The sequence below is a fragment of the Danio rerio genome, chromosome 19 (genome assembly GCF_052040795.2).
Source record: "Danio rerio strain M-AB ecotype USA chromosome 19, GRCz13ab, whole genome shotgun sequence".
Lineage (NCBI taxonomy): Eukaryota > Metazoa > Chordata > Actinopteri > Cypriniformes > Danionidae > Danio > Danio rerio.
This window is the reverse complement of record NC_141039.2, coordinates 34,852,005-34,875,603: the sequence shown is the minus strand read 5'-3', so window position 1 is coordinate 34,875,603 and position 23,599 is coordinate 34,852,005. Positions and strand designations below refer to the sequence as shown.

The window sequence follows — 23,599 nt, the reverse complement described above, 5'->3', positions numbered from 1 at the left end:
CAAAATCAAAAATTTATAATAATAATAATAATGGTCTCATCATGCATTGTAGCATTTTTTTCAGTTGTTTTAACACTGAAATCACTGATTATTTTTATTTGGTACAGTAACTTGCTGTGTTATTTGTAGCTATTTTTATGACACGTTCATGTAAAAATGAAACACAAACTTTGTACACTAAAAAATATTATGAATTTTATTTACTATTTTTTAAGAAACCCAGGTTCATTCTCAAAACATACCTCTATAGACATTTCTGGAGACTGCCAAATATGTAGCAGGAGCTTAATTTTTTCAGAGGCCGCTATGTGTACGCTTTTTTGAAACTCTCAAATTTCCTTCTCGAGTGTTTTTCGCACCTGCTGTTTTCACGTAAATCTACCAGAGGCTGCTGTCGATTGACTGTTTGACTGACCGAATGACTGACTGACCGACTGACCCACCCTCCTACTTTCCTAAACTCAACCAAAAGTATTTTTACCACATTTTCAGATTTTTACCACATTCTCACCCTGTTAATTACTTGTTTATTGATTTTTTTTGGCTTCTGTTTTTGTCTTACCTACTTTCTGTAACCATTCCTCACTGGACTCAAACCGCATCATCAGGGTCCACTCCTCTCTAAGTCTCAAGTACCGATATACATGGAGAGCTAACTGGACAAACTGATAGCAGGGGGAAAATTGCCCATGTTGGGTTAATTGGTCAGCTGGTAAGTGCGAAAATGGCCTCATACCGCCCTGTAGCGTTCATTTTAAAGATGAAATTCAGCCATACATACTACTGGCAACATAATTCGCGATCTCCAGAAATGTATACAGAGGTACATTTTCAAAACGAGCCTATATGTTGTTTTTAAAATAAGTGGTTGCAAACAATTTAAATATGGGGTAAATTAAAACAATCAAATTGAGTTGAAGATTACTAAATTTTATTTGTTTGTTTAAATTCACCCCATATAAATAGTTTGCAACCACCTACATTAAAATAATTTGTAAATCCAATTAATATGTATTTTTAGTGTACAAGATGTCTGTGTTTGGCTAAGTACCTTCATCCGTCATATACGTAGATTTGTCGTCATATAGATTGTATGATCAGCCAGAAGCTCCAGTAAATTTAAGAAAAGACCAAAGCCAGTTTATGCAGGTAAATTTTTTTATTATATTTAACTTTAAGTTATTTGTGAATCACAGACTGTGTACTCTCACATCATATATCTGAATTTTTGAATGTGTTTGCTGCATATATGAATACTTTACACTTATATAAAGTATTTTATATAAATATATCTTCACAGTAAGCTGATTGTTTTTTATTTGGGTATATTTAGAGTTCATTTTGCTTGTTTAACTGAAGCTGTTCATTACAGGACTTCAAACTGATTCAGATCTTTAACTAATATATTTTAAACTCTCAATAAAAGAACCAAATCACAAGAATCATTTGTTTTGGTAATCAGGCTACACTAGCTGCACTTCTTATATATAAATACTTTTTTATTTAAATGACCAGAAAACCTATATTTTTATCCAGCACTGCTGTTTGCCGGATTCAGGATATAGATTTTATTGGTTAATACATCCCTCAGACCCACTGAACCTTAGTATTGCTGTGTCACACATCACTGTTTGAGATAAAGGAAGGCATTGCATGTTTCAATCCATGCCACAGAATATTCCCTTCAAAAGTCTTGCTCGAATATGTGGAAGAAGTCTGCAGGCTTTGTTCTTGGCATATCTTCAGTGAAGTTCTGCCTTTTGTGTTCGGAAATTCTTGAGCCCTTTTGAGTCCAGTATTTTTCAAATGCCCTGGAAACAGAAAGAACATTGAAAATGGGTAAATGCACATAACATTAGGAGTGAAAGAACTGCTTTACTCTCTGGAGCTTGTATAAGAAACAGAATAATGATTGACACCGCTAACTAAATCGAGAGGTGGAATCGCATGAGAAGCACTGGAGAAATTCAATCACATCAGTTTCTTATTCACATAGAGAGAGAGAGAGAGAGAGAGAGAGGAGAGTGTGAGAGGAGGGAGTTGAAGATATAGCAACACTAATGCAATCAACATCAGCTGAGTCAGAGCTTTGGCCACGGATAAGACTCCACACCAGCCATCCACCAGTAGCACGGACACACACACACATGCAAGCACACACACTTACAGTCTTCCTCATAGATCATAACTTGATCATCCGCTATTCTCTCAGGATTTGATTAATGTCTTTTCAAATTCTTTGCCCAGTCTACCATGAGACTCTTTAGTCACGCTTCTAGGAACTGGACTTAGTAATGACCAGTGGTGTGATTTAAAAGCTGACAATTCCACATCCTATTCAGTACAGTGGAGATTTAAATTGAATTTGTTAAACTGGAAACTGAAACTTTATTGCTGAAAGTTAAACTTGAAGATGATAGAGCCATATTATTGTCACTTACAACCTTAATTAAATAAATAAAGGTCCTGTAAGTTTTTGATTCTTTCAAAGCATAAAAATATTATAATATGTTTGCAGATATTTAAGAAACATGCTAAGTGAACATTCTTGTTTATCTGAAAAACAATGCTGAAGCCTCCAGGTTGGAGGAAAGTCCTTACCTCAGGTGGAGAAGTTCAAGTATCTCTGGGTTTTGTTTACGAGTGAGGGAAGGATGGAATGTGAGATTGATAGGCGGATTGGTGCAGCAGCAGCAGAAATGCGGTTGATGTACCGGTCCATTGTTGTAAAGAAGGAGCTGAGCCGAAAGGCTAAGCTTACGATTTACCGGTCAATCTACGTTCCTACTCTCACCTATGGTCATGAGCTTTGGGTCATGACCGAAAGGACAAGATCTCGGATACAAGCGGCATTCGAACGGTGGCAGGGCATACTCTTATGGATAGGGTGAGGAGCTCTGACATTCAGGAGGAGCTCGGAGTAGACCCGCTGCTCTTCCACATCGAGAGAAGTCAGCTGAAGTGGCTAGGGCACCTGTTTTGGATGCCTCCTGGACGCCTACCTAGGGAGGTATTTTATCATGTCCCACCGGGAGGAGGCCTCGGGGAAGACCCAGGACATGCTGGAGGGACTATTCCTCTCGGCTGGCCTGGAAACGCCTCGGGATCCCCCCTGGAGGAGCTGGAGGAAGTGTCTGGGGAGAGGGAAGTCTTGGAAGTCTTGCTGCCCCTGCGACCCAGCCTGAAAAAGCGGCAGAAAATGAATGAATGAACAATGCTGAAGTCAGATATTCTGCTTTGAAAATGTGAGTTACATGCTGGAACATCTGTCTTTGTTTTGGTCATTTAACCTGCCCAATGCCAGTTTAGCTAATCATATTTCGGCATCCCGGGTTGCCTTGGTGGAAAACAGCGTATTTCATTCTTTCAGTCAGGAAGCTCAAAGTGTGCGTTTGTGACGGAAATGCGACCTCTGGTGGACAGTAGCAGGCTCCGAAAAGAAATGCAGATTTTAGAGTTCCGCATGAGGTGATTATTAAATAGCAAACAATATAAATATTACAAACGTAAACATTAGGTGAGCAGGTTACATTGTAACTCTGTCCTTACAACATGCTACGTGATGAGATTTGCAGTGATAAGCAATGGGGCTGTTTGCACCAGATGACGACAGAAATTTAAATACAGCCATTCAAATTTACAGAATAGTGCACTTACTGCACTCCAACAAAACAGTAAGCTATGGTTTATAATCTAATTAATACACATTAAACCTCTTTAACATTATTACATGTACTGTACATGCTGAATCACTGATATGTGTTGGTTTGCACTGAGTCACAGTTTTAAAGCTCCATTTCAAACGGTTTCATTCTCAAGACTTGAGATGAACTACCGAGAGCTGTCTGGATGCAGACCTGGTGCAGTGCAATCTGAGCTGCATCCAATGCTTTTTAATGCGCTCACCTAAACCCACTTCTAACCCTACCCGTCACATCATTCACTCCATTGGGTGCATCGTGTCCGACATTGCATCGCTGAGTGATGCAATCTTTGCTTGCATCATAAAGGCTGCATCCAGATACTATTGGAACTATTTGCTGCTGATTTTAGAAAGATCAGGGTTTAAATCAGCCTTTGTTGGTATCATCAATCTGGCAACCTGCTCTTGTGTGCGTTTTGAACTAGGGGTGCAATACCTAGTTCAACCACTGTGTGTCAAACTTACATACTGCACATTTAAATAAATGAAGGTCTGCTAGAATACATGTACATTGTTTCGAGTTTAAAAACAACCTGTTTTAGTTGCTGTCTATTTAAAGTCCACCGGTCTGAAAAGTACAGCTTGTTAAATGGAAATGCCAGTGCTTCTTTCCACTGACTCGACTTACAATATTATATTTTTAAGCAACTAAAAATATTAGCGGAAATATAGGCAACAAAAGACATTTAAAAGAGTGGCAAGCACCCAAGAAACACACTACAGGAAACAGTTTACAGATAGATTTTACAGTGCAGATAAGTGACAAAAAGGATGCAGGTTTACAAATGAAGTTTCAGTTCATGGGTAAGAATTTGAATACACTGTTAACAATTTCCTATATAATCTATCTACAGTAACTTACTGGCAGCAGTTTACCAGTAACTTACTGTAAATCAATTACAGCAAAAATACTGTATTTACATTTACAGCACATCTATCTTGCTGTATATGTATTTACAGAATTGTATGTATATTTTTACCACAAAATATACAGTAATTTTCACAATGCAACTTTAAAATACAGTAACATACCGCATAACTATCCAAATTACAGTTAAATGTTGTTCTGTTTACAAAAATCATGTAAAATGAATCAGATAATTTAATTAAGAGTTAGATTTCATTTGACTGTGATGTTTGGATTAGTTTCTAATTTACAACACCTTCATAACTTTTTAAATGATCGTTTTTTTTTTTTTTTTAAGTATCTCATTCTGACTAAAATAAATTTAAATGCAATTGACGTAATTATTATTCCCAACTCATAAATTCAAACATCCTTGGAGAACTTGAATGCCTAAATAGTTCTGCATCCTGTCTGCCTGATTTCATAATGAAATCCTGAATCAGAGTAAAGCTGTGCACTGCAGTGTGGCAAAGATTAGTCAGCCTGAGACAAATTTTGCAAATCCTCTAATCCTAGATCCTTTGATTATTGATAATTAATGACCAGATTCCAGCGCTGATGAAATTCTGCAAGTGTCAGAAGTCTTGAGGCAACTTCCGGCGATGTAACTCAACTGTCAAATGAAGAACCAATAGTGACACAGACCCTGTTTCTATAGCAAATGGCCACTTGCTCCACGAACATTGTTTTTTTTAAACAAACCTGCACAGATTGATGATGTTAAGCTCCAGACTAGTCTTTTTGCATACGTCTCTTTTTAAGAAGTCTTGACTGTTGTACAGTGTGGCATTAATGACAACTGAGTTCACGCAGTGTGACAGCTGAGAGCATGTTTTTACAGCCTGACAAGCAGCAATCGCAAAGTACTGTCAAAGCTTACAGTGTGTGCATCCTCAGTTTAAGGCATTCTCATTTCCATCCAAAACCCTGTTGCCTAATAATAAGAAGTGTTGTATAATATCAAAACAATTCATGTTTTTTTTTTTTTTTTTGCAAAATGATGCAAGCAGTAGAACACGGTGTCAGATTTTTTGTCATGATGTTTGCCTTCCTGGTGGGTCATCTTGCATCTTGGGCGGATCCTGCTGGGAAGCTGTTAATTAGCCGGATCTCTGTCAAAGCTCTGCCTGGCTGGTAGCCTTTAAGATCATGCATTAAGAGGTTTTAAAGCTACTTAGTCTCACACCAGAGAGATCTCGTGGTTTGGATCCTCCTCGCCTTTATTGTATTTCATAGTCATTTGTTTAGTGAATGGAAAACGTGTTTTCTCTACTGTAGAGTCTAATGAGACTATTAGAGCCTCAGATTTCCATTATGCTGTTATGATGTTATTCTCCTCTGCCCAGCAGTTGTCACAAATACTCCTTCATATCCAGGGCAGGATTACAGTTCGGGCATGCCAGGCACACGCCATAGGGGCCCCAGACCCCTAGGGGCCACATGCAGTGAAATCATGCACAGTAGTATCCCTATTGAAAGTTAAAACAAGTTAACTTAACACATTCTGTAAGGATATAATTGGATGTTTTTGTTGGCAGAATGAAATATATAATTAAGGTGCATGCGCAAATTTCATTCATTTTCTTTTCGGTTTAGTCCCTTTATTAATCTGAGGTTGCCACAGCGGAATGAACCAACAACTTATCCAGCATATGTTTTTACGCAGCACATGCCCTTTCAGCTGCAAGCTATCACTGGGAAACACCCATACACACTCACTATCACACACATACACTACGGTCAATTTTAGCATGTCTTTGGACTTGTGGGGGAAACCAGAGCACCTTGAGAAAACTCAGGCAAACACAGTGAGAACATGCAAACTCCACACAGAAATGCCAACTGACTTAGCCAAGGCTCGAACCAGCGACCTTTTTGCTGTGAGGTGATCGTGCTACCCATTGCGTCACCTGCCGAAATTTAATCACAATATTTTCTGTCAACAGTGTGTGTGTTAAGTTCAAACAAGACGTTCGAAGCACTTTCTGTTGATCCTTTTATTAATCTCTTGAATCTTTTGTGAAATCAGCATGGGGAACTTGCTTGCTCTTTCTTAAAAATCACATTTTTATGGATAACTTTTGTGTGACCTGTTTTTTGCCTGTAAAAAAATTATGAATAGTAAATGCGGAGCTCATCACACACTGGACGTGAAGTGCCACATATTTTAGAATTGTCAACATTGTTTTTGATGAGGGTATGCACACCGGCACCACCATTCGGAGTCTGTTTGCATTGCTTAACGACTTATAGAAAATAATTTCCTTCAAACCCCTTAAAAGTCAATCTATCACTCACTCACTTTACTTCAGGGGAATGAACCACCAAATACTCTAGCTTATGTTTTACCGGTTGATGCCTATGGTGGCCGAGAGAGCTTAATGTGCTGCAATTTAAGAAAATACATGCAATTACAAAAAACACCAGCAAATTAAGGAAAGATCTTCATCTGTTTGACAGCATATGTGCTGCAAATCATCACTTCAAAAACACACTACATTTTCCCACGATGCAAACAAATTGATAAAACAAACTGCATTTCCCATGACGAAAACAGTTAACATAAACAAGCTGCATTTTCTTACAACACTTTCAGGATAGCACAGAACACAATGGAAATGTTTTAAGGGGACCCAAGAACGTGAAGGACGCAACTGTTATTGCTCAGTGAATTTGTAGGTGATCTTTGAAAAGTGAGCTTTTTGCTTGTTTATAGACTATTACTGATTCCCTTCTCTTTTGTATTGTATTAGCCTAAATAATCATAACCTACTGTAAATATCCGTGTCCGTCACCTTTTAGGGTCCCCTTGAAATATTTCTGTTGTGTTCTGTGCTATTTAAAAGTGCTAATTTGTTTGTGTTGTGTGAAATGCAGCTTGTTTTTTAAAAATGTGTACACGTTGTGAGAATTTGCAACACGTGTGCTGTCAAACGGATGAAGATCTTTTCTCCATTTGCATGCGTTTTTGTAATTGCACATGTTTTCTTAAATTGCAGCATGTTTGCTCTCTCAGCCATCATAGATACCCTTCCTGCTGAAACCCACAAATATTTGAAAGCCAGTCCTGGGAAACAACCATTCACTTTGTCATTTACACGCAGTCATACACTATGGCCAGTAGTTTATTGAGTTACAGGGTACACTACTATGGATATCATTCATTCATTCATTCATTTTCTTTTCAGCTTAGTCCCTTTATTAATCTGGGGTCGCCACCGCGGAACGAACCACCAACTTATCCAGCACATGTTTTACGCAGCGGATGCCTTCCAGCTGCAACCCATCAGTGGGAAACACCCATACACTCCCATCTACACATACACTATGGACAATTTTAGCACACCCAATTCACCAACCACATGTTCTTGGATTTGTGGGGGAAACCGGAGCATCCGGAGGAAACCCACTCGAATACGGGGAGAACTATGGATATACTAATACAAAAAAATTACTATGGAAATGAATTAATGGTTTCCAACATTCTTCTAAATATCTTCTTTTGTGTTCAACAATTCATTCACTCATTCATTTTCATTCGGCTTAGTCCCTGATTTATCAGAGGTCGCCTGATACTTACTCTGGCATATGTTTAATTCCGCAAATGCCCTTCCAGCCAAAACCCAGCACCAACACCTATACCTATACACTCACTGTGGCCAATTCACTTACACTTTAGACTGTGGGGGAAACCGGAGTACCCAGAGAAAACCCACGCAACCACAGTGAGAACATGCAAACTCCACAAAGAAATGCCAGCCGGCCCAGCCAGGACTCGAAAAAGTGACAATACCAATAACCAACAACTCGAACCAGTTCAATACCACAAATAATATCTATCTATCTATCTATCTATCTATCTATCTATCTATCTATCTATCTATCTATCTATCTATCTATCTATCTGTCTGTCTGTCTGTCTGTCTGTCTGTCTGTCTGTCTGTCTGTCTGTCTGTCTGTCTGTCTGTCTGTCCAGAGTCCAGAGTAAAGCTACAGAAACTGCAACCACAGTAAGCTCTCATTCGTGACTTTTTTTTTTCTTGAGGGTGTTGTTGTACCTCTCTGAAAGAAGCGTTTATAGACCCTGACACCGTAACAGCGGTCCCATTCGGCGTAGTGACATCTTATTAAAGCAGCACCACGTAATCCTACCAACACCCTCCCTTGCTTAAAATCCGCTCGTCCGGTGCAGTTCCGTAGACGCACAGCCTCCTCCTCCGGCAGAGCAGCGCCGCGGCTCGTGTTCCTCCGGTAAGATGGTGAGCAGCGCGCGGCAGCAGTAGAGCAGTGTCGCTGGACCGTAAGAGAAGGCGCTCTCGGTGCTTATCCCGCTCTCCTTCCACAACATATCCATACACCGAGGGAAACTTCGCGTATTTTTGGACACGGTAAGACTGATAATCGAAGCGCTATGCTTTCCTTACTGTAAAATATTGATATATATTTTTAAATTCTTAATGACGGAACGTTGGCTCTCCTCTTGCAGTGAGTGTATGTTTGTCAAATAGCATCCCATCACGAGCAGGCGTGAAATAACGGGCTATGCATGGGATTACATGACGGAAAATAAAGCCTATAGTTTTAAAAAGCGTAAAATAATTACTAATTTGAAATGAGATATGAATAAAGCGATTGTAAAACCGCGTAATATGTTTTTGTTCCATTGACCGATAGTTCACAACACGGGATTTGGGTCATCGTGCAGCCTCCATGTCGTGTGAACTGTACTTTATGAATGAATCGATAGTTTTGTGATCGTGACGGATGTAAGGAATGTTTGGACGGGTCAGGGGTCGCGCTGGACGGATGTGCGCGCTTCCAGTAATTCTGTTTAGACAGTCGGGCGATGCTATTGTTCAGACCGAGCTTCTGGAGAGCTCGAGGAAGCGGGACATGATGAAGGCTGCGCAGGCAACACGCGGCTGCTGGGATCCCGCATAGCCTACTGTAGGCTGCTCAGAAAGTGCTTAATGCTAAATTAATCACTAATATTTACCATGCGAATGGAGTTGTTATGAATGTAGCATGCGGTATAGTAAACTGCATCAAGCAGATGCAGACGCCAAAAGCAGTCCGCCGTGCACGTTGTTTGCACTACATCTCTGAAAAAGTGATGTATTTACCATTGTACTGTAACGTTAGTAGCACAAGTGAGTGAGTGAGTGCGTAATTTATGACGCAATTATTTTATGACGCTTATTTAACAGTTAATCTGCTTATAATATAGCCTAAATGATTCGAATAACCATAAAGCAGCATATTTACTATTGAATCGCTGCTATTGTGGAGATAAATAAAAATGTGACGTGCATGACTGTGAATATGCTTATTTAAAATTCATTTTGTGTGATTGTTTTAATAATTGCATGCATTTATAGAATTTATATATATTTTAATTCATTTTAAAAACTATAAAATATTTCATATTTTTGCATTGATTTAGCCTACATTGTAATTTTTAAACCAACAACTATTTTGAGTATTTATTAAGAACTAGATGATTGATTAAAAGACTATTTACACCAACCCCAAAATATTAAAAGTATTATTTTAAATCTTTATTTATTGTCATTATCTTTAAAACCACAAAAAAGCTCGTAATAATTTAGAATGGAATAAAATTCATGCATGTTTTTAATAAGTATATATCAGAATTATATCTTGTATCATCCTACATAAATATATGAAGAGTTCAGATGCAAAAAAACCTTTAAATGCCATCTGAAATTTTCTTTTAAAATGAGCATTTTTCTCAGCCTCCAATATTTTTGTGCAGCTATTTCACGTTAAAGGCAATGCAATGAACCTGTTTTTTTTTTTTGCCATAGGAGTGGATTTACTGAACATACACACAGGAGTTTGCCAAAAATGCCCATTTTAGAAGAACGTTTCAGATGATATTTAGAGTTTTTTTCACCTAACTCTTCATATGTTAATGTATTTCATCCATACCCCCAACAAATTTCACCTTTAAAACATTAGACACTTTAATTGCATTTAATATGTTTTCTTTGTATATTAAATAAATATTTTTGACCCATCGGTACAATGACACTGTGTGTACATAACATGGAAGCATTTCCAATGGTCCCACAGGTCCAAGGAGTCCCAATTTTACTTCAAAAACTAAAACAAATCTGATTTTGAGTTCTTTAATAAATCTGAATGAGACATTCCATTTGAAGCTGCATATGAATGGGTTTTCTCCATGCCATTGATGTTGGTGAAGGCTACGGTTATGTAAGAAGATAAGAGTGGGAAAGGCTGGCTCATCTGCAGCAGTCTGTTTGTAATCAGGCTGCTGGTCATTCTGAATCCCTTCAGGACACTTTATTCAAAGATACACATTGATCGATGGAAGGGTTTATGACATCAGGTCAGGGTGAGGTCAGGGTTCTTTCATGCGTAATAAGTACTGATAAGTGTTCGAGATTAATTTTTTGTCTGTTGACTCATATGGGGAGGGTTGAGATGTCAGAATTTTATTGAAAAAAAATCTTTCACCCGGATTTCCCTCACACTAATCCAAATGCATATACGTATTTAGATTTTTTTGGGTGATTTATACAGTCAGATATATAAAGTCAGAATTATTAGCCCCATTTACAGTTTTTTTTTTTTTTTTTTAAATGTTTCCCAAATTATGTTTAACAGTGCAAGGAAATTTTCACAGTATGTCTGATAATTATTTTTTTCTTCTGGAGAAAGTCTTATTTGTTTAATTTGGGCTATAGAATAAAAGCAGTTTTTAATTTTTTAAAAGCCATTTTAAAGGCTAAATGATTAACCCCTTTAAGCTATTTTTTCTGATAGTCTACCGAACAATTATTACACAATAACTTGCCTAATTACCCTAACCTGCCTAGTTAACCTAATTAACCTAGTCAAGCCTTTAAATGTCACTTTAAACTGTATAGAAGTGTCTTGAAAAATATCTAGTAAAATATTATTTTCTGTCATCATGGCAAAGATAAAATAATTCAGTTATTAGAAATAAGTTATTAAAACTATTATGTTTAGAAATGTGCTGAAAAAAATCTTCTCTCCCTTAAAAAGAAATTGGGGATAAAAATAAACAGGGACCTAACATTTCAAGGGGGCTAATAATTCTGACTTCAACTGTATATTTAGAATTGTTCTGCATCTCTTTTCCATATAATTAACTAACGGAAATGTTATTTGAAGCTTGAAGAAAGCAAAAAAAAAAAAAAAAAAAAAAAAAAAAAATCAAAACAGTTTGAAGTCATACTGTACCATATTGCTTTGTTGAAAAGACTGAATTATGGCACTGTGGGAAGAGCAGCATAATGATTTTCTTCCTCTCTTCCATATAAAATGTAAAACTATGTGATTGGAGTAAAAAATGAAATAATTAAATTTCTAAATAGAACCCCCCCTCTCTTTTTTCCCATTTGAAAGTTACTTTAGACCTTAGGGGAGTTGATAACATAGGATTTGACTGTAGTTGACTTTCAATCTTTTTAACTTTATCTTTATATTTGGGTTCCACACAATCCCTTCATGTCGTCCCAATACAAATCGATAAAGTTAAACTCTTTAACTCTTTAAAAAAATGTTTTTTGCATTTTGAAGTTAGTTGAACAAAAAACAGTTAAGCTACCCGTATACATCTGTTTGCTCCTGTGTTCACTTGCTTGCCTGACCATTTTGTTGAATAAATACTGCATTTGGATCCACACTCCGTTGTCAGCGTCCACTTCACATTTCAACGGGTATATGTGTGGACCTAAATTGGAACGAAATGTCATGTCTTGTTGGATCATATTGCTACATAAAGAAAATGTAATCGTAAATATAAAAACAACACTGGATGTAAGAGCAATTTTTAAATCTTTACATAACACACTGGAGCACTAATCTAACTATACATTTATATATATTTCCATCCAAACATGAGGCAAATCTTTTCAAAGTTATTAGTTCTGTTTCCATCAAGTTGTTAGAGCAGACGACTGTAGTATTGGTAACCTAGCAACCAACAGTAAACAAGACAAGCATACATCAGAATTAATTCAGCAAATGCGTCTTCATCTTCCATTGCATTAACCAGTCTTTGCACAAGTCTTAATGCACCTCAAATGAGCATTAAACCATTTTAAGAATTACGTAACTTTTATTTTGAAATTTGATGTTTGAGTCACTCATTTCTCATGCGATGCTTCAAAACGGGCATTAACTCAGGCTGATAGAAACCCAGCAAGTGACTCAAGGGCTCCAAGTATAGGATCAGTGCTTCAGACATATGATGCATTGCCTCTGTAAGGCCAGAATCTCCCGCTGAGGGGTTTTCTTGGATTTCCCGTAGAAATCTCATGGTCTTATTAGCTGTCTTTTTAGTTCTCATTGGGCTGTTTTCTTTAGTGGCTTGAAACACATGGTCTTCTTTGGCATTGGTGACTGTCTGATACAGCATGAATCTCTTCATCTTTGTTCATTTGGACTCAGTATAGAGAAGCTGTGGCTTGCTGCACATGAAATGTAACTTTATGGGACAAGTTATGGCGGAAACACTGGTTCATAAAACATCCACATTACTAGCTTGCGAGTTAATGGACATTAGTGATAATATTAGTCATGGCACTTAATCTGAGATAAAGATGAAGTTTATGGTAGTTGTTTAAATACATTAAAGAGCCCTTTGTAATCAAAATCATCAAGATATGAATATGGAAATCAAATCATGGCATGTTAAGTGCCATCGTTTTAAATTTTTTTGTCACTTTAGTGCTGCTGCCATCAACATTTTTGTCAGGACTTTGGAGATATACAAATATTTTTTGCTATATTCAGCCCAAACTATACTTAATTATTTTAAATACATTAGTGCAGCCACACAGTTAACAGTCGGTAATCTAAATTTAGAAAAATGAATAGTATGCATGTGACAAAAAGAAGTGAAACTGGACAAGCAATCATGCAATGTCTGTTTCACTCATAGAAGGGATGTATGGATATGGAAATTTGGGCCAAGACTGAAAACCCTTAATGTCTGGATGCCAAAAAACAATATATTTTATGTTAAATACAAATCTTGATTACCAAATCAAAAGGCAAACAAATAAAGTAAAAAATATAATTTTATATAAAACTTATAACTACAGAATATGAAGAAACTGCTTAGAAGCATCTAAATCTTCTTTTTTTATACAATATCTTGCAAAATATTTTTGAAACTCTTATGCCTTGCAATCATAGACTGTAAAGGATATGGACGTAGTATCCGTGACGTCACCCATAAAACTACTAGAAGGCGTGGCCAACCATCGACATTTTGTTAGCGCGTCATCGCACTATCCGGGGGTGACCAAATAATACATACAGGCATACAGGCGGAGCGTCAGTGGAGCTACTAATGCCTGCTTGCATTTTGCTTTGATGGGCTTCAATAACGCTTAATACTTCATTACCTGCATTTCGTTTGTGTTCTGACCACATGTGTTTGGTTGTATACTATAGCAATTAATTGTTTAGACTTTTAAAAACACTTTTGTAATACTTTGAGCCACTAAGCATTGTTCTTATGATGTTTTTCTACAGGAGGAAAATGCAGATTATTTCCAAACACTTCAAATATAGTCTGTGTTAGTAAATGCAATGCTACTGATGAAATCCAGGCATACAGATGTTACTACTTCAATGTGTTCCTTGTGCCGCCATTAATACCGCGGCGACGGCGGTACTTGATGCGCCAGCAGCATTTGACCGCTGGGTGGCACTTTAACCACAGATATTCAGCTTTGCCTTTTCACAATGCTAAACAGACTGTTCTGTAGGCGTAGCTTACTGTATGTGATGTGATGTGTTCAATTAAAATATAATTTTAATTTAGTTTTTCTGGTAATAGACATGCTCTTACACTATACTATGCTGTAGAAAAGATACATGGTGAGAAGTCAAAAAGCAAATATAAGAATTAAGTTATTAGCCTTCAGTGCCCGATTAAATTGCGTTGGGGTGAAAATAATGTTTTGATTTCTTTGACTATCATGGCAATGTTATTATCTCAAATCTTAAACGTGCGCATATGAAAAACAGCAAAATAATATAGATTATCCTGCCGGTAGAGCACATCACCTCACAGTTGTGAACTTGCGATCACCTCAACTTACATTTAAAATTTGTTTACCTGGTTTATTGTAAACTTTTTAAGTGCAAAGAGGATTCGTTTTGGAAAATAGAATTGAAGAAATGAAAGACAACTAAAGTGAAAGCATAAACATTCAGTACAAATAAGTAGTCTTAAATAAATAAACAAATAAATAAAGCAGTCTTTTAGTCTAAATATAGAGAGATGTAGTGTTTGCTATTTTGATAGGACTAAGACAAGACATTTTCATTTATGTTTTTAATTTACGTTTTTATTTACATTTTCGTTGTTGATTATATTTTACTATCTCATTTTATGTTTCAATTATAGTACATAATAATAAACGAATAATGAAAATAAATGAATAATGAAAATAGGACATAAATTAAGTCTGGCAGGTTTATTTTTAATAATTTAGTTTCAGTTCCGTTTTTTTGTTTCAAAACGTCAATGTTCTGCTTTAAAGTATAACTGTTGTTTTGTTTTGTTTTTTTACTTAATGGCTTAGTAAGTTTTGTATTTTAATTTCATATTCAGTCACCTTGCATATGGGTGTGAAATATAATGCCACATAACCGCAGAAAAAGAAGAAAAGGCTGTCAGTTAAAGCTAATTAATCAAAATTAGCTATATTAAAATACAGCATTTATGTTAATACAGGCAGAGTGTGAACAAACTCAAGGCTAAGATATGCGCTTGCCTTTTAATGCATTTAAAAATAAATGCTATATAAATAAATGTTTTTTTTTCTTTTTTTGTATGGTAAAGGACAATGCACATTATGTTATTGATGTAAACTTAGGCCAAAACTTACCATTGATAAACGTGACCTACTTCAAGCAGATCACTTAAAGTGTAATAAAAATAATGTTGCCGCAGGACATAAATGAAGTCCCGCAAGTTTATTTTTAATAATTTAGTTTCAGTACTATTAATTTTTTTCTCAAAACGTCAATAGCACCTTCAATAATCTAAACATTAAAGATGGACCGCAAGATGTGTTGAGTGGCTATATGTGGTGAAGAACGATGGCAAAGCTAAGTGTGATTATTGTAATAAACTAATAAGTTATAAAGCAGAGTGTCCCGACCAACAGGACGCAGCATATGCGGTTGGCTCATTCTTCACGAATATAGAATTAAAATAATGGCGCGTTAGGTTCATTGTGCAAACATGACAACGCTTCAGATGACTGTTCTCGAACCTACAGCTAATCAATCTGTCAGATTCTGGAGTGGATTACATCTCTAAAGAAAATTATAAATGATAAATTATCTTAAGTAAAACAAATACATTTATAGAGATAGTATAAGTATATAATTTCACTCACCTGGGAAATGGAGGCAACTTGAATGGTTTGTGAGCACAATAAAGTGCGCAAATCATGTTATAGTATCTGATAATTGCAGGAAATAATTGCAAAAGGCAATTTAATGTGTAAAGAAACCTTAAATAAAACAAAAATATGATGTATATGCCGAGTTCAGTAGCTAATCAGCCGGAATCAGCTGAGGTGACGAGACAGCGAGCAGCAAAACCTAGCGGCCATTCAGGTGGCCACACCCTTAATTATGCAAACTTAATAAAACGTAATAAAAATGAAATGAATGAGTTATAAAACTATTCAGCCCCCTAACAGTTGTCATATAGGGTTAGAGGTGTGAACCTATACTGGTCTCACGCTTCGGTTACGATTATCATGCCATCGATTCAGTTCAATTCAATATCTCGATGCATCACGGTGCATTGACGATGCTTTCCATATGCAGTGTTATATTTGGGGGGTTGGCTATAACAAGCTGTCTGTATAAACACACGGACACACAGCACCACAATGTCTCTCATTCACATACATACACAAACATAGACAGCACCAAACAAACAAATAAACACACACACACACACACACACACACACACACACACACACGCTCAGCGCGAGCTCTCCCTGCTAAACGCATGAGGGCTTAAACGGAGCAGTGGTCGTAATGTCGAGCAAAAAAAAAAACATAACCAGCTTTATCTTTTTGTAGGAAACACACTTTAGATCTTTTTAGGGTAAGAGGTTTTTGAGTTATTGCCGTCTATAACTAAATGTGTCAGAAATATCGAAAACAAAACCAACTTAACCGCGCTCATTTCTGGCACCCCCCTGGATGTACAGCACCCTTAGCATTTGCCTAAACTGCCTATGCCACGGGCCGGCCCTGAGTTGGCTCCTGTTGTAAATACCTGCGCTCACCTCCCTCGCGACAGAGCGCATAGGAAATAAATGACGTCAGTACATAATAACTGACGTCATTGGGGGTTGACTATTGTCTAACTATCCACCTCGTAAATATTAGATGTTACAAAACACCAGTATGGTGTTGCTAAATATCAACTTTGATATAAACAGCCCTGGGAGTAAGCAAGCCGAAAGAATATGTGTTTTGTACTTAAGACATACTTCATGTCACACACGGTACAACCAGCCCCCACAAAATGTGTAAAAACTGAAGTATTTATCGATTATTATTCTGTGTAATAAAAGTTTGACATATTGCATTGATTATATTTATATGGTTGTGTTGAAAAATTGTACTCTAGCAAATGCATATTCTACCGATGTTAAAAATTGTGCTAGCATGATGAAACAAATTTGTGAGGTGCAGGGGAACTAGGGGAGAGATTGTATTAGGCTGTTTTCGTTTCCTTGGTAACAGATTGGCAGGATTCACCAAGATTGTTGCTTCACTGTAAAAAATGCAGGTTTCCACACAATTCATGTTGTCCCAACACAAATAGGTTAAGTTAACATATTTAAGTGGATTGAACATCAAACAATTAAGTTGTCCCCCAAAAATATTAAGAATTGTTTGTATTGTTTCAACAAATTATAAATAAACAGTTTGAGCCAGAAAGACAAGCCAAGGCAAGTTTATTTATATAGCACATTTCATACACAGTGGCAATTCTAAGTGCTTTACATAATCAAGAATAAAAAAGACAAGTAAATAAAAAAACCAGATAATAAAAACGATTGAAACGTAATAAAAAATTTAAAACAGGTTATAAAAGGATGAAAAAAGAAAAGAAAGACACATTAGTAGGGTGTCGGACGTAACAGTGCTCATTCAGTAAAGGCACAGCTAAACAGATGTGTTTTCAGTCTTGATTTGAATGTGCGTGATATTCAAATCAGGGGGGGTTGGGGGGGGGATTGGAAGCTGAAAGCCGATTCACCCTGCTTTGACTGAACTCTTGGAATTTCTAGTTTATATGATCCAGCCATTTATTGATTTATAGACAAGTAGTAGTTCTGGTCAGAATCCTGGCTGCAGCGTTCTGGTTGTGCTGCAGTTGTCTGAAGACAGAAAAAAAAATGTTTTCAGTGTAAGTACTAGCTCAGCGAAAGAATATGTAGTCTTTACAAGAAAGTCAGTCTGTTTACAATTTAATAATTATTTTGAATGTTTATTTTAAATGTCTAAAATTAAAGAAAATTTTAGTTTGAGGTTCAATTAGGGCTGGGCGATTTGGCCTGAAAACAAAATCAAAATATTTGAACTCAAATACGATTAATGAACGATTATTTTATTTATTCCTTTATTTATTTTTGCCCTTAAAGTTTACTGACAGGTTTTGCACAGTAAATATGCTCACATATTACAAGTGAGAGATTTATTGAATGAAGGATGCATTGCTTGATTTTAAAATTATTGAAGGAAACACACACTATCTACTATCTATGATTATTTTTTTAACATCAACATTAGCCCCTTTCACAGATGCTGACCTTACTGGCAATTTTCAGGCAATGGATCATGTGTGAACAGGCCTTCTTTGAAAATACCGGTAAATTTGTTGCAACATTACCGGTAATTTACTGGAATGCTGTGCTGTGTGAACGCAGTAGGAAAATTGCCAGAAAGAGCATATTGAGCCGTATACTCCAGCCAAATAGGAAAATTCAGATGCATCCACATCCTCGCTGTTTATAAAAATAAAAGCCTTTGAATATTTTTCCAGACACATTTAGCTGCTAGATGTTAGTCAGATAACGTTTCTATGTTCCTTATAATTGGCAACTGTGTAAATAATTATCGGGAAAATGCTTATGATAAACCGCTGTTTGTTTAACTTTAAGCTCTGCTTCAGTCGAGTTGCTTGTGAAGCAGTCAGTGAGTGCCAGCACACACGCATATTATGTAACGTTTCCATCTACCATCAACAAAAGCCCAACCCCTTCTATGTTTACAAAAACAAGTGCAGCCTTTAGAGCTAATTTCTGGTTAATGATGTCAAAATTTACCGGTATTTTGGAATAGATGTGTGTATGGAAACGTTTTTGCCTGTGTGAACAGCACTTGTTTAAATGTACCGGTAAAGTTGTACCAATGGACAATTGCATGTTTTGAGTTTAGATATTATCAGGCTAGATCTGATCGATCATTGGGCTAGTTTTGTTACGAAAACCTGGCAACCCTGGTGCTCACTTGAACACTGAGCAACCCAGCTTGTGTGAGCCTTTCACCTGACCACTGCGTTCCACTCAGCCCAATTGTGGCAGCGCTGTGGGATGTGATTGTGAGTTTGAGAACCTTTTCAAGGGAGGATGTGGCTTTTGCCCCCCGCTGATTTGTTCTTGCTTCCCTTTTTCATCATATACTCAGATCCAGCCCTGCTCTGCGCCTTCCATTAGACCACTGAAAGGGAGGCCAATTACTCCCAGCAGCCGCGCTGTGGTTGATTCAGAGGAGCTCTCTCTGTTCTACTGAGAAAGCGTGTGTGGTAGGATGTATGCTTGTGTGTGTAGTCAAGTGTTTCTTGGTTCGCCTCAGTCTGTGAGTAAATGCAATCAGTGGCGTGCTGCTTTTAATGCTCGCTGGCTACAGAGAAACGTAAGAGCAATAGAAAGTCTGAGGCTATTGCTGGAAATGCACAAGTGCTTTGCTTAAGTATCTTAGCTTCCAGAAGTCTGCATCATTGAGAAATTAAGTGGCCAGAAATGTGAAGTAGGGATGGGCAATACGGACTATATCATTATATTTTCTGGTACTGATGGCGAATACGTTAATATTACCAATGATGATAATTCATACACTCACCGGACACTTTATTAGGTACACCGGTCCAACTGCTTGTTATCAAAAATGTCTAATCAGGCAATCACATGGCAACTCAATGCATTTAGGCATGTAGACATGGTCAAGACGATCTGCTGCAGTTCAAACTGTGCATCAGAATGGGGAAGAAAAATTATTTAAGTGACTTTGAACACGACATGGTTGTTAGTGCCAGACAGACTGGTCTGAGTATTTTAGAAATTGCTAATCTACTGGGATTTTCACGCACAACAATTTCTAGGGTTTTCATCTCTACATCTTTAGGTTTCTCGAAAAAGAAAAATATCCAGTGAGTGGCAGTTCTGTGGGCGCAAATGCCTTGTTGATGCCAGAGGTCTGAGAAGAATGGCCAGACTGGTTTGAGCTCAACAAAACTCGATTTCTGCTGCGACATTTGGATGGTAAAGTCAGAATTTGGCGTCAGCAACATGAAAGCATGGACATCAACTGCGTGATGCTATCAAGTCAATATGGGCCAAAATCTCTAAGGAATATTTCCAGTAATTGTTAAATCTATGCAATAAAAGATTAGGGCAGTTTTGAAGGCAAAAGTAGTTTTTAAAGTACTAGTAAGGTGTAGCTAATAAAGTGGCCAGTGAGTGTATATATCCACTGATATTTATCTGAAAAAAATGTATCTTTAAAGAACAGCATTATTTTTATTTATAAAGGTCCTGTGAAATTAAAATAATGTTTTTTAGATGTTAGTAAGAGTATTGTTCCTTTTAAGGATAGCTATAAGCTAGTATGCTCCAAAAAAGTGACAAAATTTGCGTTTAGAAGAAGATGTAAATATTCAAAAATAGCAGTTTGTCAATTCCGCCTTAATGGATCAATTATTTTTTGATCCACTTTCCACTCACAGCCTACTTCAGGTTCTCATCAAACCTGATGACCAATCAGATGCTCTCTAGTATCTGACATGCTCCGCCCCTTCAAGACATTTGATCTTGAAGCTCAACCACTCTCACTGGCAGAGCTGTGATGAAATAGACCGATATTGGCTGTTTTAAAAAGGGGAGGGGCTGTCAAATGCACCGCCCTGTTTTCATGTTTCAGTCGAGATTGTCAAATATGGAATAAATAGTGCTTATTTTAATACCTTTTTCAAGACTTTAATTATAAAGTAGTGTTTATAATGGTGCTAACAAACTTTTTGATTTATTATATCATTTCAACTATTAAAAAAGTGAGATTTTTGTACTCATTTTTTGATATTAGACCCGCATTTGGAAACAAAAAGCAGTTATTTCAATCACTCAACTGATGTTATGTAGTAAATTTGGAGTAATGGTATGTTAGTTAATCTAAACTGGCTCATACACATGCAGAACTGTACAGTATTGCTCTACTGTAAGCACTACTGTAATGCATTTATTCATTGACAAGCCAGTTTTTTGCCACACTGTACATCCCTGGCCAAACCACTTCTGTGATTGCCGGTTTTATTATTTTAGTCCATCCCTATAGTTTGTTTTGTTAACTTAGGTTAAGTTGTTTCAAGAACTTCTGCCTCGTTTTTCTGTGAGGTCACGATGACCAGCAGTGCTTCTGTTTGTACAGTCTGGCGATGGTTTTTGGCTCTTTCAGTGCATCTTCCCACTGTTCAGATGGACGGGCTTATTTTTGTAGCACGCACTGGTGAGTCAGTTCCTTTCACTGTCAAGTCTTAAACGACCTTTTGGTGACACTGGGGAGTTTGGAGGACCTCGTGTACTTGATGAGAGTTAAACTTGGTGTTTAGGGATGACTTAGCAGACAGAGATAAGAGGAGGAAAAGCAGATAAATACAGTCGGTAGCGTAGGGGTTTCCCCGTTTGAGAAAATTTATACAGACCAACACTGAAGTTCGTTATAGATACAAAAAGGGGCCATCAATTTAATATTTGTCAAAAGAATGTAAATAGACGGCTCAGTTGTTAGCACTGTTGTCTCACAGCAAGAATGGTCGCTGGTTCGAGTCCTGGCTTGACCAGTTGGCATTTCTGTGTGGAGTTTGCATGTTCTGCCTGTGTTTGTACGGGTTTTCTCTGGGTGCTCCGGTTTCCCCCACAGTCCCCCACAATACTGTGCTGAGGCTGGAAGGGTATCTGCTGCGTAAAACATATGCTGGAATAGTTGGCGGTTCATTCAGCTGTGGTGACCTCTGAAATAGACCTGTTGAAATTAGAACTGCACAGTATATTTTGTTTAGCATTGATATCACAACATGTGAACATTGAAAAGTCACATTGCATGATTAGCAATGTCAAGTTGGGATTATAGTCGATCAGGATCGTAGTTTCAGATCATGTGATTTTTGGGGTCATCGCAAAGTTTAACTTTAAGATAGAGTGATAGGTTTTCATTCTAGTTAGTTTTTAAGATCTAATAGTTTTTTAAACTGTGACTGTAAGATTTAAGCAAACTTAAATCGAGGGTTTATAATAGTATATACAGTTGAAGTCAGAATTATTAGCCCCCCTTTAATTTTTTTTTTTCTTTAAAATTTTTTCCAAATGATGTTTAACATCTTTGGGAAATATTTGTTTTAATTCAGCTAGAATGTTTGGTTTATTTGAGCTAGAATATAAGCACTTTTTATTTTCTTAAAACATTTTAAGGTCAAAATGATTAACCTCTTTAAGCTATTTTTTTTTTCAAATTTACTACAGAACAAATCATAAGTCTAATTACCCATCTAATTACACTTACCTGCCTAATTAACCTAATTAAACTAGTTAAGCCTTAACCCTAAATTGCCCTTTAAGCTGAATACTAGTGTCTTGAAAACTATATAGTAAAATATTATGTTGTGTCATAATAGCAAAGATAAAAAGAAATTGGTTATTAGAAATCAGTTATTAAAACTATAGAAATGTGTTGATAAAATCTTCTCTCCATTAAGGGGAAAAATAAACCGAGGGGCTAATAATTCAGGAGGGTTAATAATTCTGACCTCAATTGTAAATCAAAATAATTGTATTTAATTATTTATAAAACAAAGACTACAATATAGTTTTATTTTGCACATTATTAGTGAATTTCTGCACCTCAGTACTGTTAGAAAACCATCAAATTAAAACCATGCAAAATTCATTTGCATCTGTTCAATATTATTGTATTTTATCCTTTACATTTAGCTTCTATTCTATTCTATTCTATTCTATTCTATTCTATTCTATTCTATTCTATTCTATTCTATTTTGAAATAAAAACAACTAAATCTACTTTTAACTGTTTGACAAACATGCATACTATTATATTCAATCATTGTTAGGAATCCTGTCAATGACCATGAAGACACTGGTAAGGTTAAGTCAGAAAAGCAACATAGCAAAAGTAGTAGGTCTTAATTTCATTCATTCTATATAGAACATAATTTTTAGTCATTTATTAAATAAATTAATAATGTATAAATGCATTTGGGGCTCAGTGGTTAGCACTGTCGCCTCACAGCAGAAAGGTCACGGGTTTGACTCACGGCTGGACCAGTTGACTTTGTTCCAGTGTTCGCGTAGGATTCCTCTGGGTGCTCCGGTTTCCAAAGACATCTGCTACAGGTGAATTGGTAAACAAAAATTGTCTGCAGTGTATGAGTGTGTGTGTGGATGGGTGTTTCCTAGTATTGGGTTGTGTATGCTGAGTATAAAGTATGCTTAAATAGTTGGCGGTTCATTCCACTGTAGCGATCTCTGATAAACAATTAAAGGAAAATGAAAGAATGAATGAATGATTAATGCACTGGGCGAAATTGAAGTTTTTGCTAACCTTAAAGCGTTTATTTTTTACATT

At 36.7% G+C, this 23,599-nt stretch overlaps 1 protein-coding gene and 1 long non-coding RNA gene across 5 annotated transcripts in view; one reads left to right on the top strand and one right to left on the bottom strand.

Moving 5' to 3' along the window:
• Positions 1-1,135: 1,135 nt before the first annotated feature.
• Positions 1,136-9,352, bottom strand: LOC141379136 (uncharacterized). The gene is made up of 3 exons (XR_015517011.1): positions 8,669-9,352; positions 2,602-3,181; positions 1,136-1,811 (listed from the first exon to the last, which is right to left on the bottom strand). It is a non-coding gene; the product is annotated as an uncharacterized LOC141379136 (long non-coding RNA).
• Positions 8,809-23,599, top strand: part of hpca (hippocalcin) — an 802,490-nt gene continuing 787,699 nt past the window's right edge. For 3 of the 4 annotated variants that reach the window (XR_015515788.1, XR_015515787.1, XM_087294114.1), the window contains exon 1: positions 8,809-8,998. The gene's annotated coding sequence lies outside the window, so the exon portion shown is untranslated. 4 annotated transcript variants of the gene reach the window in all.